At 35.0% G+C, this 15,000-nt stretch overlaps 1 protein-coding gene across 1 annotated transcript in view; it reads right to left on the reverse strand.

Moving 5' to 3' along the window:
• Window positions 1–3,726, reverse strand: part of LOC135198010 (nephrin-like) — a 396,664-nt gene extending 392,938 nt beyond the window's left edge. Inside the window, exon 1 of the mRNA XM_064225356.1 lies at window positions 3,471–3,726. The gene's annotated coding sequence lies outside the window, so the exon portion shown is untranslated. The remainder of the gene's footprint in view (window positions 1–3,470) is intronic.
• Window positions 3,727–15,000: the final 11,274 nt, after the last annotated feature.

Genomic DNA, 15,000 nt, shown 5'->3' on the forward strand with positions numbered 1-15,000 from the left:
ATATATATATATATATATATATATAATATATATATATATATAATAATATATATGTGTGTGTATGTGTGTGTGTCTTTTATATACATACACAGAGAGAAACACACATACACACACAGATATATATATATATATATATATATATATATATATATATATATATATATATATATATAAATTATATATGCATATATAGTTTGTGCGTGTGTATTCCGGCATATATTTCCTTGATGATACTGAATAAAACTGCGATTAACATTTTTAAAAATATTTCAGGATTAGTTACTCTGAAAACACTATACCCGTATAGGAAAGAGTATAAAAGAAAGACTGATGAACACAACACTGTTAGCGAGTCGGAATTGCTACGGAACAATACATCGGTCCAAAGCGACGACGACACTATATCAGTGCTACAGTGACAGGCTGTGTGTCTCCTCCACACTCACAGTGCAGTTCATAATTGACCCTATATTGCCTTCAAAGCTCTATTTTTTTCAGCTCGTATGGACACCTTTTATGAACATGCACGATAATTGATTGTGCGATTGTTTTGTCACTTCTTTTATTACAGCACTCGTTTGATTTAATGCTAATTAAAAAGATGCAAAACAGCCAGTAATTGGTATACACACAGACACACACACAAACACTTACACACGCACGATAAGGCACCTTCTAATATAATTTAGCGTTAATGATGTTGCTTATATATACTTCATTCCCAGAGAAGAAGATTAATGAACCCTCATGTTGTTAACTCTGTCGGTAATATCGAGATCTTACGAAAGTGTTGGACGAGGTGATGTTAATTATTGGATAAAAACTCTACGGATAACAAATAACGTTCTGGGATTTAGTACTGATAAAGAACTCTATAGATAACAAATAACGTTCTGACTCGGAGGACGAGATCATTTAGCACTAATAGAGAACTCTTTGGATAAAAGATAACGTTCTGACTCAGAAGACAAGTGATTTAATACCAATACAGAACACTGTAGATAATAACTCCTTACTGTAGAATTTTTTATTTATTTAGTTATAACATGATTTGGTCCTCTGAATCAGAACGTTGTTTGTTATCTGTGCAGATTATTATGATTAAATCTTCTCCTCCTCTGAGTCAGAACGTTTTATTGTATCCATTGAGTTCTTTGTTATTGACTTACCTCGTCCTCTGAGTCAATGCGTTATTTGTTATCGTTAGATTTCTTTATTATTATTAAATCACCCCGTCCTCTGAGTCAGAGCATTATTTATTATCCTCTAAGTTTTTATTTATTGTTAAATCGCCTCGTCCTCTGAGTCAATGCGTTATTTGTTATCCCTTAAGTTCTTTATTATTATTAGTTCACGTAGTCCTCTGAGTGAGAGCATTATTTGCTATCCTTAGAGTTCTTGATTATTACTTCGTCCTCTGAGTGAGAGCGTTATTTGTTATCCTTAGAGTTTTTAATTATTATTAAATCACCTCGTCCTCGGAGTTAGAACGTTGTTTGTTATCTAGATTTTAGCATTAGTAATTCATCTCATCCTCTGAGTCAGAACCTTGTTTGTTATCTGTAGATTTTATCATTAGTAATTCACCTCGTCTTCTGAGTCAGAACGTTGTTTTTTTATCTGTAGATTTTGTCAATAGTACATCACCTCTTCCTCTGAGTCAGAACGTTGTTTGTTATCTGTAGATTTAATCATTAGTAAATCACTTCGTCCTCTGAGTCAGAACGTGTTTTTTATCTGTAGATTTTGTCAATAGTAAATCACTTCTCCTCTCTTTTTTTGAGTTTTCAGCACCGTTGTTGTTATCTGTAGATTTAATCATTAGTAAATCACTTCGTCCTCTGAGTCAGAACGTTGTTTTTTATCTGTAGATTTTGTCAATAGTAAATCACCTCTTCCTCTGATCAAACGTTGTTTTTGATCTGTTTAATTTTTGTTTTCAATAGTAAATCACCTCTTCCTCTGAGTCTGAACTTTGTTTGTTACTTGTAGGTTTTGTCAGTAAATTACCTCGTCCTATGAGTCAGAACCTTGTTTGTTATCTGTAGATTTTATCATTAGTAAATCACCTCTTTTCTGATTCTGAACATTGTTTGTTATCCATAGATTTTGTCATTAGTAAAACACCTCTTCCTCTGAGTCTGAACGTTGTTTGTTATCTGTAGGTTTTGTCATTAGTAAATCACCTCGTTCTCCGAGTCAGAACGTTGTTTGTTATCTGTAGATTTTGTCATTAGTAAATCACTTCGTCCTCTGAGTCAGAACGTTGTTTTTTATCAGTAGATTTTGTCATTAGTAAATCATCTCGTGCTCTGAGTCAGAGCCTTGTTTGTTATCTGTAGATTTTATAATGTGGAAATCACCACGTCCTTTGAGTCAGAGCTTTGTTATACTTAGGATTTTTTTATATTACTAAATTTATTCGTCCTCAAAGTATAAAGTTATCCGAAGCTTACAAAAGATCATTAACACCCAAGTCGTTCTCTCGGGACCAGAGCGACTGCGGGTGTCGACGTAATGCGATTTTGGCCAATGATACGTGAAGCGGTTCCGTTTAACCATTCATGACCACGTCGGCGAATTTTGCTCGCTCGTGGCTCCCAGTTTTCGTGTATTTTTCTTTTTTTTTTCTTTTGTGTGTGAGTTTTTCATGAATAATCTGCCATCTAAATTTATTTATTTTCTTTATGCCTATGTAGTAATAAACGAGAATGCTCAATTTATATATATATATATATATATATATATATATATATATATATATATATATATATATATATATATATATCCTAAAATCCACGCAAGAAGGTGAATGAATCCGGGACCTTGAACAGGTACTTTCATAGTTTATTCAACGTTTTTAAGTTATATATATATATATATATATATATATATATATATATATATATATATATATATATATATATATATATATCATATATATATATATATAGGAGAGAGAGAGAGAGAGAGAGAGAGAGAGAGAGAGAGAGAGAGAGAGAGAGAGAGAGAGAGAGATGGATAAATTATGCTCCTGCACCAACATGAGTTTGAATTTCGTATCTCAGCTGTTTTATACTTATAATACGATATCATTTGCAAATAGATATGAAAACCCGGAAGTACTTCCTTTGATAAGAAAATTATACAATTGGTCTATACTTTTTTTTATGGTCGGTTTTTATCTGTATATAATATATATATATATATATATATATATATATATATATGTATACTATATATATATCCTAGTAGTGCAATGAAGTTTTTATAAATAACATATCAAAAGTAAGACTGACCTTTTGTAGTTATTCTCTAATTATCTTAACATCTTCAGCATACAATTCATCCAGTTTTGCAAAACTCACTTCACTTAATATAGAAAAAAAAAAACTTTGAGGTAGTTGAAACGTAAAAAGCAGAAAAAAAAAAATAAAAAATAAACAAACTAATTGTTCTTAATAACTCACCATGCCTGGCCACCTAAGAAATCCTACGGGAAAAAGGAAGTATCCTTCTTTCACTCAAAAGTCCTCGCGAGAGAATTTCCAAGTCAGATAAAAAAGAATATATAATTGAAGAGTCAAACGAAAGAATTCCAAAACGAAAAGTGTGCCGCACAGCCAGCGAGCGAGCGAGCGAAAGAGGGAGGGAGAGTGGAGTATCCCCGAGGTGCGAGACGAACACGTCTTACCCGCAACACGGCCGAGCCACAACTGCTGGGCTGATGGTCCTGTGATGGAAAGCCCTCCTCCTCCTCCTCCCCCTCTTTCTCCTCCTCCAACTCTTCTACTTCTTCTTCCTTCTTTTCTTTTCCATTCATTTCCCTATTCCTCCCTACCTCCCTTTTCTCTCCAACTCTTCTTCTTCCTCTTTTTTTTTTGGGTTTGCCCCCCCCCCCCCCCCTCTCCCGTCACCAACACATCTTATGCCTCTTCTTTTTTTCATTCTTTCCTCCTCCTCCTCCTCCTCCTCCTCCTTTTCTTCTTCCTCTTTTTCTTGTACTTTATTATCCTCCCTTCCTCCCTTCTCCTGGTAGTATTGCCCAATTGGCTCAAAGTTCCTTGGTGGAATAATTCAGTTCCTGGAGCTATCTAATGAGGAAATAATCACGTTAATTACTGATCTAAAAAGGTTATAAGAAAATAACTCTAAATAATAATCTATGATAATGAAATCACAGTGGTGTGGGTGACATGACGGGCGCGCCTGGTTCAGCGCAGCGTAGCACGCGCCATCAAGCTAGTTACAAGTATTTCGCGCAATAGCATATTGAACTCGTCTCCTAAAACAGGTTTCATTTTGCTTTACCATGAGGTGAAAGATAGACAAGGTAAATGCAAAATATATATTATGATATATATATATATATATATATATATATATATTATATATATATATATATGTGTGTGTGTGTGTGTGTGTGTGTGTATATATATATATATATCATATTTTATTTATATATATATATATATATATGTGTGTGTGTGTGTGTGTGTGATATATATATATTCGGTAGATGAAACCAATTCACATGGAACAAGCACACCAAAGGGGTCATTAACTCGAAATTCAACTTCCAAAGAATATTGGAATCAACCTCCCACTGCAGACCCCACACTGCAGCCAGTGATTTTTCATCGTCAGGGGATAGACGTGAACTCGCTACGTCTGAGTGGCATGCCACGACACTAACCACTAACCATTATACTAGTATGTGTATGTGTATGTGTGTCTATCTGCTTATTGCTACGCTCTCTTTCCTGTCAGAAAGCCTTTCCAAAAGGCGATCGTCTTCAGGTTGTCAGCAAGTCTTGTAGGTTCAGGATGATAGGCCACTATTTTCCTTCCTGGATTCCCAACACCCCCGTCCCCGCATCCCAGCTTCATAACATCCCCAGCCAAGCGCCTCAGTGGCGTGGTCGGTATGGTGTTGGCGCTGAGCTCGATTGTCTGGCATTCCATTGAGGAGTGAGAGATGTGTATTTCTGGTGATAGAAGTTCACTCTCGACGGGGTTCGGAAGTCACTTAAGTAAAGCCGTTGGTCCCGTTGCTGAATAACCACTGGTTCCATGCCACGTAAAAGCACCATACAAACAAAAAGCATACCCTAGCCCCCTCTTACAACAGTAATCCACAAGCACAAAGCTCTAGGGAGCACCTATACAGCCCGGGGCAAATAATTACAATAAAACCATACAAGAAACCAGGGGATCATAGAAACGCATGGACTATATCCATGACTGCTGCTGCTGCTGCTGCTGCTGCTACTGCTGTTGCTGGCCTGTGTATTGGAGAGACTTCGTAATTGAATGAAGAGGGGGAAAGCAGCAGCAGTAGTAGTCTGGAATTCTCCCCTCCCCCTCCTTGCATACCATGATTGTTATTGCCGCCGTCCCCCACCAGGCAGTTCATCATCCAGGAGTGTTTATGAATACTCTGTGTTCGGGGGTAAGAGTCGCGCCAATAAACCAGTGAGGTATGGAGTCGTTTTGTTCATTTTTTTTTTTTTTTTTTTTTTTTAGAATGTTTCAAGATTTTAAAATCTAGGTTTTTGTTTTTTTTGTACGGATAGTACTGGAAATCTGGAGTTGGGGAGTCATTGTGCTAATTTTTGTTTGTTTGTTTGTAGGAGGATGTTTTAAGATTAAAAGTTTTCTTGCAGGATATTACTAGAAATTTGGAGTGTTTAGGAATTATTTAATTTTTTTTTTTCATTCTTATTAGGTGGATGTTTTGTTTGAAAAAAAACACTGTTTCGTTGAGATGATACTGGAATTTTGGAGTGTCTAGGAGCCATTGTTTTGTGTGTGTGTTTTTTTTTGGGGGGTGGAGATATTAAAAAAAAAAAAAAAACTTTTTTTTAGGGATACTACTAGAATTCTGGAGTGCTAAGAAGTCGAAGTGTTATTTTTTATAGTTTAGAGGGATGCTTTAGGATAACGAATTTTTTAGGGATAATACTGGAATTTTCGTGTTTGTTATTCAGGAAAGTATGTAATTAAATTAAGACAAAAAAATCAAGGTGCGTAAACACATGAACAAAATAAGACACAAGGGTCTTCAAAGATTTATTCTTAATATGTTAAAACTATAAACTGGATGTGGATTATTATTAAATGATAAACATTCACAACTTTTCAATCATAAAATGATTATGCTTAAGAGACAGAAAAGTTAAAAAAAAAAAAAAAAAACTCATAAAGGAAATTAAATCGAATGATTTTAACTGAGGTTCTGTAAAGCTTCAAAATTTTTCGGTTCCTATAAGTGATAATTTTTTTTCTCTATTAGATAAATAGATTTGTGACATTTGATTTCCTTAGCTTGATAGCTTGGCCTTGTCTTCCCTCTTTTTGCTTCTGTTATACATAAATGAATAGTCCATGCATACCTGATGCGTACACACATATGTACATGCATAAACACTCACACACTATATGTATATATAGATATATATATATTATATATGTATATATATATATATATATATATATTATAAAATTTGGAAAAAGCCAAACTTGTTTATAATATATATATATATATATATATATATATAATAATATATATATATATTGTTTTTTTTCAATTTCGATTCCCATTAAAATATCTTGTAACTAGAATCTACCTTTTCTTAATAAGTCACTGAGTATATGTGCATGCAAGTATGTATGTGTATATGCCTGAACGTATGACTCCATACAGACGATGTCTGAATAAAGACGAAAGCGCTTGGATTCCTGTCTATCATTTCCCGTGGTATTCGCTTATACATACTTACAAATAGACATACATACACACATACACTCATACATACACACACATCTTTAAGAGACGTGGAAACTGAAGAGTGCTTTGGTCATTACCCAACAAGCATCATGAAATTTCGCTAACCCTTCCTAGTCGTAAAACTGTATTTTTCAAAAGGTGGCCATAACTAACGTTTTTAATGTCTGGCCATAAACATTTACATCCGACATTCCATTATCGATATTAACACGGATGCCCCATGCCAATTTTTCATTGCAGGAAAAAAAATATAAAAGAACGTACGTTTCGGAAATAACATTACAACTGAGCTAGCAGATGGATTGAGTGAAAAGTATAGATTCCATTTTTTTTATTATTCATTCATTACGTTGTCATTGATAAGGTGTTTCCAGTATTTAGAGTTATTGAATTGATTGAGTTCAGTCTTTTATGTGTGAGCATAAATATATATATATATATATATATATATATAGATATATATATATATCGATATATATATTGTATATATATATATATATAGATATATATATATATATATATCTATATATATATATATATGTATGTGATATATATATATATAATATATATAATAGTATATATATATTATATATATATGTATATATATATATATATATATATATATATATATATATATATAATATGATATATATATGTATATGATAACATACACACACACTATATATATATATATATATAGTATATATATATATATTATATATATATATAGTATATGTAAATGATACTATATAATATATATATATATATATATATATATATATATATATATGTTTATATATATCATGATATATATGTATATATATATATATATATATATATATATATATATAATATATATATATATATATATATATATATAGATATATATATATATATATATATATATATATATATATATATATATATATATATAATATGATATATAGTATATATATAGTATATATATATATATATAATATATATATATAGTATATATAGATATATATATATGTATATAGTGTAGTGTGTGTGTGTGTGTATAAAACTAGGTACTATGTCATATCTCTAAGTAAATGAGGTTACATTCCACAATGATGTTAAAATCCTTCTATAGTTTTATTATTATATTTCTTGTACAGCAACTTATAGCTATAAGATGCTGTACAAGAAATATTACTTTATAAAACTACAGAACGGAGGTTTTACATCATTGTGGATTGTATGCCCCATAATATATATATATAATATATGTAATATATATATAATATATATATAATATTATATATATATATATATATATGTGTGTGTGTGTGTGTGTATATATACACATACATTACATAAATATTAGTAAATATATATATATTTATATATATATATATATATATATATATAATGTGTGTGTATATATGTAATGTGTGTGTGTGTGTGGTGTAAAATACACATACATACATAAAATATTATAAATATTTATATGTTTTATGTTTCTATATATATTATCTATATATATATCTATATATAATATATATGAATATATATATATATATATATATATCTATATATATATATAATATATCATCTAATATATCGATCATATATATAGGTATATATATATATAATCTTCTATAATGGATGGCAACATATATACACATATTCACACATACATACATACATACACAAAATACACACATACATATTTATCATGAGGGAGGCAACCGGAGATATGCCGTCCACATCCCCCCTGGCACATTCTTTCCGGTCGAAGCACATAGCTAACGAAAAGGGAGAGGTTTTGGTTGGGAGGGGAGGGAATGAGGGGGTCTTGCGAATCGCATATTGCAATAAATACACTGTTGAGCGGACGTTGCAATTGCCGGTCGTGATTGAGACCCGAAGCCTGCAATGGAGTCAGCTTTAGAGAGAAAACGATCGGATCCGCTTGAAGGCCTTGGAATCTAATGCAAATTTTGCCTCACTCCCATCCCGCAGGCGCGGACGGACCAATCTGGTTAGGCCCCCTTTGAGGCAAGGAGGGGGGGTGGGGGTTTTGTGGTTGGGGTAATTGGGGGTAGAAGGGGTGGGGGTAGGAAAGGGGTGGGGGGGTAGGGGGGAAAAGGGGGGGTAAACGGGAGAAAGTAGAGGGGGTGGGGGAGGGGAGGTGTTTGGACTTGGCATTTGAGTGAGTATATTATAGACTTACAGTTTCATCGTCTTCCGGATTGTGCGTGTGTGTTTGTGTGTGTATGTGTGCGTGTGTTTAGTTGTGTCTGTGCGTGTTAGGGACAGATTGGACTTGTATCTCAAGGTGTTCCTTTTCGTGTTTCCTGCTGTAATTTAAAGGACCTAAGAACACAGTAACTTTATTAAACTTCAACAGAAAGAAATATGTTCAATTTCATCTCTTAATTGGCATTATATACGATGTAACCTCTTCCCTGCTAATGATTTTAAAAGCTCCTAAAACAGAAATTGTAATCAAAATTCGAAAATAAAAATAAAAATATCAAAATTCCCTCTCAATAATTTTTTGAATTAGGGCAGTTTATATCCGATTTCTGTTTTTATAATTTTAAATTTAATTAAGTGTTTGCTCAAGTGTGAAATTGCCTCCCAAACTCCCCTTGACCTTGGTTTTTTTAGGGCCTCTGAGATTGTCATTAACCCTAAAAATTTTTTTATTACCCTGAAAAATTATTTAACTGAAAAACTTCTCTTTCTTCCCAGCTTTTTTCCCATTTTTATATTGGGGGGTCCCGCCGTTTTCGGATTAGCCGTTTCCATCTATTTCTATCTTGCACTTCTGCCCCTTTCCATCATTTCCCTTCTCATGTAAATCTTCCTCTCTTACCAGTCCTTCCCACCTCTTTTCTTGGTCCTCCCCCTCCCTCTTTTCTTCTTTCCTTGCCCCACCTTCCCAAACTCCCCATAGTAGGTCCTCCCCAGCGTGGTCCCTCATCTCCCTCCTCAACAGGTGTCCCCCCATACCCATCTCGCCTCCCCTGCCTGCACTTTTCCTTTGATACTTCCACCCACCCTTAGTTTTAAAACCCCCTTATAGCATTTCGGATCCTAATCCACTCTTGTTTTAACCAGTACAATCCGCCTAAAGCATTCTCATTTTCTGCCACATCCATCTTCTTCCTGCTCCTGCCTTTTTCTCATGCTTGGCTTTTTTCCGTACCATTACAGCATTTGCTGGTTCTTTTACACCCCGTCTTTGTGATTTTTTCCTTTTAACCTTTAAACCGGGCACTCTTTTGTTTCACAAGAAACTCCCGAGGCCGCTCTCAAGTTTTTTGTTCCGCCCTGGCCTGTACCCTGTTTTTTTACTTTCTTTCCTTCCATACTTCCTCCAGCTTTAACAAAAGATCCCAAATAACTTAACTTATCAACTCTCCTTATTTGCCCCACCAGCTGAATCTTTTTCTCCTATCATCCCCCTCGTGGTGGTACACAATGTTTCTTGTCTTGGATCTACCTCCTTCCTTCATTCCCTCTTCCCCTCCTTACTTGTCTCCATCTTTCCATTTTACCTTTCCAGATCTTCCCTGCTCTCTGCACACGAACAATATCATCCGCCACAATATGTTTTTTCATGGTACTGTCCCCCTCCCTTACTTCCGGCCTATTAGAACATCCTGCACTAATTGTTTTTTAAAGTTAAATGGGCTCCAAGCCGACCCCCCCCCCCCTGGTGTAATCCCTACTCTCACCTCAAAACCTTCCTTGTCCCCACACACCGCTCCTCACTCTGGTAAATACCTTTCCCGGTCATCTCCTTGTATCAATCGCACATAGTCCTCTGGCACCATCTTTCTCCCTCCCAGGCTCCTCCTACCTTCTTGTCTCGGGAACTCTGTCTAAGCCTTTTCAAGGTCATGAATACCAATATGGTAGGTCCCTTTTGTCCCTTTCCCCCGATTTCTCCATTTTTAGTTTTGCCAATACAAAATATTATCCATCTGTTTGTTTTCCCCTTCCCTTCATAAATCCCATCTCTTCTTTTACCTATTTGTACTTCCTTCTCCATCTAGCATCTTATCCAATCCCTTTCCCATATCTTCAAAAGTGTGGGACTCATTTAATGCCCCTATAATTTACCACACTCTTGAACATCGCCTTTCCCCTTTAAAATTTGGGATCATATCCTTCGCCCACCCTGCCTCCCATTTGGTATCTTTTCCCTTTTTTGTTCAAGAAAAATCTTTATCATAAGATCGTACAGTATACCCTCCTTTCCCATCTCCCCTAATGCTTTTCCATGCCTCCCACCGGTCATGTCTGGGTCCCCCCGGTTTTGCTTCCCATTCTTCATCTTCTTCAGTGCCATGTTACTCTTGCCCTAGAAAAAGCCTCATTAACCATGCAATGTTCCCTTGCCCATCCCCTCTTATTAGTCTATTGATTTTTCTTCATTTAACAACTGTTTTTTCGAAATATTCTTTTCCATGCTCTTCACAATGTCCCTTCCTCCTTTCTAAGCTTCTACACCCTCTGATTTTCTTTAAATTTGTTTTGATGTTTGGTTATATCTTGGGTGCTCTTATTTCTAGCCTTTGGATAGCTTTTCATCATCTTCTTTAATCCTTCCCTTTTTGTCCCCAGCTCATTTATACACATCAATCTTAACGACTTTGGCTTTAGCTTTGGGCCTTTACCGCCCTGTTTTTCAACCACCTTGTTTTTCCTCTTGTACCTATTTTCTGTCTTCCACTGACTGTGACTCTTCCCATCTTTTCTTTGCCTCCTTCTTATCTTTTTACTACTTCCTCAATGTCCCCCTTCATCCCACACCAACCTATCCTTTTCCTTCCCTATGATCCCAGATGTCTTCCTTTCCTAGCAGCCTCTTTCCATGCCTTCTTATTACTTCTGCATTTCGTCCCACCATTCTTGAAACATCTTTTCATACCCTATATTTCAATATCCTCCAAAACCCCCTTCCTCTTAAAAATTAGTTACTGAATATGACAACCAATTATAAGTAACCCGTAAACCAATCAACCATTTAACTGGAAATCTCGAAAAGTAATATTCACTTGCAATGTTTTCGCTTTGATGACTCGGATCGAGACTATACGAAACCCTCTTTCTTGTGGAGCGAGGACTGGGGGTTGGGGGGAGGGGGCGGGGGGGCTGACATTTCCCAAAATAGCGGCCCAAATCATTCCTCTCTCCACTGTTGGGCCCATTCGGCCAATCAAGAGGTAGGAGAGTTCGCCCATAAAGGTTCAGGCCATTAAAACTTGATGCAATACACAGCTTCTTTCTGGATTCGTATATATAGTTATATATATATATAATTAATATATTATATTATATAATTAATATTAAATATATATATATCTAGACACATAATCTTCCACCCCGTTAGCATCATCAAGGGCTAATACCTTATGGGAAATTTTTTATTTTTACTTTATTTTTTCAAGGGAAAAAATTGAAAAGGAAATGCCCACCTAGCTGAGATGTTTGCGTAACCCCTCCGGATTTTTCCATTTTTTTTTTTTTTTTTTTTTTTTTTTGTGCTACCGGTTTTTTTTTTTTTTTTTTTTTTTTTCTTTTTTTTTTTTTTTTCTCCTTTGGGAGGGAAATGTTATTGTCCCGGCGTTTCCAGTCTGGTTTATTGTGTTCTTCCAATGGACTTGGTTGGGTATGTGCAATTTTGTTTTATTGCAATACTTACGACTTGGGATTTATTTCAACTTCGATGCTAAATTTCTTTAATGGTTTCTTGTTTGAATATTGGCAATTAGGTGAGATCATAGCCAAATAGCTTATTCTGTTTCTTACGCATTTATTTACTTATTTACTTATTTATTCATTTATTTATGTATTTATTTATTTATTTATTTATTTTTTTATTAATTCATTTATTTATTTATTTATTTATTTGTTTGCCTTTTTTAGACATTTAATACTAGACCGCCCCATCAATGAATTTATTAGAATAAACTTTTCGACTACTGTCGATGCCTGATACCTTTACATAAGACTTAAAAACATTTCCTATTTTTTATTCGACTCATCTCTCAAAGAGCCTGATCCTAAATTTTTCAGGTCCCTATTCTCCTACTTACTCTTCACCAAACTTAAAGAGATATATCCTATTTTGCTCTAACCAGATTCTTTACTTTCCTCAAGTCTTATGCGATAAATCCTATATTTTCCTTGTAATCGCTTTTAATATTCTCATTTCCCGAGAGATTACTCGAATTATCTCGCTCGCTAAATCCTTTCGAGTTTCTCTACTTTGAAGAGACAATCATATCTCCACCTAGGAATTTTTTAACAATTTCGTACATAGAGGTAAGTCCAATTTTGCCAATTTCGTTTACTTTTCACACCTCTCGGAGAGAGTTAAATCCAATTTTGCTTATTCCTTTTACCTATTCGACATCTAACAGAGGTAAAGCCGGTTTTTTCCAATTTATTTGACCTATCCCATCTCTCACAGAGAGGTAAATCCAGGTTTGCAAATTTATTTTACCTATTCCACCGCTCACAAAGAGGTAAATGCAATTCTCCCTAAGGAAAAAATTCCTGTTTTACCTGCCAATTCCTCAAAGAGACAAATCCTACTTCGTCCAACAATTCCCATTTAATCGTCCAATAATTTCCATCTCTTCGTCCAGCAATTGTCATTTATTCGTCCAGAAATTCCCATTTATTCGTCCACCAATCCCCATTTATTTGTCCAGCAACTCCCATTTATTCGTCCAGCAATTCCCATTTATTCGTCCAACAATTCCCATTTCCTTGTCCAGCAATTCCCATTTATTCTTCCTACAATCCCTATATATTTGTCCAGCAATTCCTTTTTCCTCGTCCAGCAATTCCCATTTATTCGTCCAACAATTCCCATATATTCGTTCAACAATTCCTATTTATTCGTCCTGCAATTTCTATTTCTTCATCCAGCAATTCTCATGTATCCGTCCAGCAATTCCCACGTATTCCTCCAACAATTCCCATTCATTCGTCCAGCAATTCCCATTTATCTCCCGACATATAAATCCCCTCGGCCACCTGCCTATTCATTTTATTGGCACCGTTCTCTTTCGAAAGATAAATCCCCCTTTCAATCCTCTTTTCTCCCGGAGTTAATCCCTTTAAAGAGAGCGGGAACCCACTTTGCATGATGCCGTGGGCGTCGTTCGAACCGCCCCGATTACGCTAATTGGAATTCGGCAGAGCCGTCCCAGATGCAGCCTCCGAGAGCCATTGGCTCTCCGGAAGCATCAGCCTGAAAGGTAATTCTATATGGTGAGCCCGGAAGCCCTGGCTAGCTTCTGAGGAATCCTATCGAGTTTGGGACTGAGATAGCGCCCTCACGTCTGCTCGCGGTTGTTCCTGCTTGCTTGTGCGTGTGTGTGTGGAGAGAGAGAGAGAGAGAGAGAGAGAGAGAGAGAGAGAGAGAGAGATCTATTAGAAAATTCAAGTATGATAAATAAAAAAATCAAGGATGAATAAAGAAGACTACATTAAATAACAAAAATATCAAAACTCTTATGGGGAATTTTGTCTATCAAACAAAATTTGTAAGAGATCGGTATATATATATATATATATATATATATATATATATATATATATATATATATATATATATATATATATAGTATATATAATACATTACCCATCCAGCTATATCATATTTTTCAAGAGAGGAAACATCTGACCTGTTTTAACCATAGTAGAAAGCTTTTACATCATAGATCGTCCGAAAAAAAACAGTATAACTATAAAAATCTATATACTATACATCGCACAAAAAAAAAAAGAAATAACAATCAAAATTCTAAATAACAGTCAAATACAGCTAAGCCCCCCCCCCCCCCCCCCCCCAAACCCCCAAAAATGAAAAAAACACACAAAATAGAGGAATATCTGACGCAGTTAAATATTACAGCAAGGTGGAGAGCGATGGCTCCCCATATATATATAATGTGTTGTTTATGGATTGATATCATCAGGGAATATCTGTTCCCTATTCATATTACCGATGCAGCCGTTTACGGACTGGGAGGTAATATTGCTAAATATTGCATAAGCCACTCTTGACTGTTACAGCCATTGTATGGCTGATGGGAGAAATTGGAATTGAAGGAATTTGTAAGTAGAATGTTTATATGTGAAAGGGTGATTGTCAGTGTGCATGTGGTTGTTATTACATCTGCTGGTACAGGAAGAAGCATAGATGCGCGTACACA

The sequence above is a fragment of the Macrobrachium nipponense genome, chromosome 23 (assembly GCF_015104395.2).
Source record: "Macrobrachium nipponense isolate FS-2020 chromosome 23, ASM1510439v2, whole genome shotgun sequence".
Classification (NCBI taxonomy): Eukaryota; Metazoa; Arthropoda; class Malacostraca; order Decapoda; family Palaemonidae; genus Macrobrachium; species Macrobrachium nipponense.